Here is a 2,153-nt window from a genome sequence, read left to right on the forward strand (position 1 = left end):
TATACAGATGTGTGTGTGTGTGTGTATACACATATATATATAAATGTTTATATATATATATTTATATATTTATATATATATTAATCGATTTCGCTAGTTATGATATTCTAGATTGTAATATGGTGTTCCGATAATCCATTGATGCGCACAGGCTGGTCCCTGTAACGACATCACGTAGTCATCACACACAGAGACACCAGTCTACGCCACCCACATATAAGTACAACACATATCCACATCTCCAGACACACTCATTGGTACGCGTGCGACTGCTCAGCCGTCCTAACATTACTAACTCGGCTGCACTCCATACGCAGAAAACCCTAATGCGACTGCTGAAGAATAAAGTCGGGATGACGAGGCGGCGAAAGGTCAGCGAGGACCACATGTTCAGCATGACAACTAAGGACGTGGTGGTATGTTCGCATGCACATACATACACAGACATGTGTGGATGAGCATGCGTTGGTCCGTACATATGAGGTGCATGTTGTATGGTTGTCTCTGTGTGCTCACGGGGGTATTGATACGTACGCGCTAGAGTGGAGATACGAATAAACAATCATGGACACATGCATAGCCAGTGCACACATGCATCTTCGTTTCGTAGTTGTGCACTCAGAAGTATGCAGTACATCCACTGGTAGGTGTCTACAAACCTCATCAGGATACATCCTGTCACCCACCCAGGCCATAGTGCCATTGTCACACGCCATGGCGGCGATATACATGCATGCTACAGCTGTGTGCACATCTATGTGTCTTCAGCATCTGCACATAACTTTATATACATGCATGCTACAGCTGTGTGCACAGGTATGTGTGTCTTCAACATCTGCACATAACTTTCTATACATGCATGCCACAGCTGTGTCCTCATGTATGTGTGTCTTTAACATCTGCACATAACTCTCTATACATGCATGCTACAGCTGTGTGCACATGTATGTGTGTCTTTTCACATAAGTTTCAATACATACACGCTACAGCTGTGTGCACATGTATGTTTATTTTTTACATAAGTTGCAATACATGCATGCCACAGCCGTGTGCGCATGTATGTGCGTCTTTTCACATATCTTTCAATACATGCATGCTACAGCTGTGTGCACATGTATGTGTGCCTGCACCTTCTGAACGCCTTACGTGCCACAAACAATCAAACAAACAAACACTTCTATAGTCAAATACACCGCTTGTCTCGGAGATTCTATAGTCATCCGCGCGCTCTCGTTTGCTGACGGAAACGTTTTGATCTAAGCGTTTAGGTCTTGTACGTTTTCGCCAGATGTTAATCGCGTGGATTGCTCTGCTGATGGCGACATTGGTGATACTTTTCCGCACAGACTCATCTTTTACTACACATTGCTAATACCACTGAATGGTTACTTCCAGTTGTATGTATAGTATATATATGTATATATATATATATATATATATATATATTTATATGTACATGTATATGTATTTGCACGGATTCATTGTTATTGGTGTGTTGAATATTATGTTACTTGCTGGTCTATGTTAATATGTTTATACAACTATGTCTATACTGGCAGGGCTGCGCTGTATCTAACACCCCGCCTTACATACCAAACCATATTATGCCCCAGCCAGCATCGTACTTCATATCTCTGCACCACCATCGCCGTCTACACCAGCGTGGAGGATTCTTAGGGTTTTAGCGCAAGTAGGGTTCTTAGGGTTTTAACGCATGCCCTGTTCACTAACACACACCGTCTGCCTGCGCACGGGTGCAGTGGTGGCGTCGGCTGATGTCCATCCGAGTGATTGTGGCGGTGCTGTTTGCTGTGATGATGGTAATCTTGGGACTGTTCATCTCGTTTGCCATGTCGCAGGTGGCCGAGGGCAACAGTGTCTTTGTCAGTGCGGTGAGTGTTTAGGCCCATTGGCTATGCAGAGTGTTTGACGTGTATATGTATATATATTACGTATGTCTCACTATTTTAACCATACATAGTATTTTACATATATAGTTTTACATATAAATATGTATTTATATCATATGGATATCTCACTATCTTTACAATGCATAGTATTTACATACATATATATATATATATGTATATATATATATATATATATATATATATATGTGTGTGTGTGTGTGTGTGTATATATATATAATAATA

The sequence above is a fragment of the Sphaeroforma arctica genome, assembly GCF_001186125.1.
Source record: "Sphaeroforma arctica JP610 unplaced genomic scaffold supercont1.34, whole genome shotgun sequence".
Classification (NCBI taxonomy): domain Eukaryota; class Ichthyosporea; order Ichthyophonida; genus Sphaeroforma; species Sphaeroforma arctica.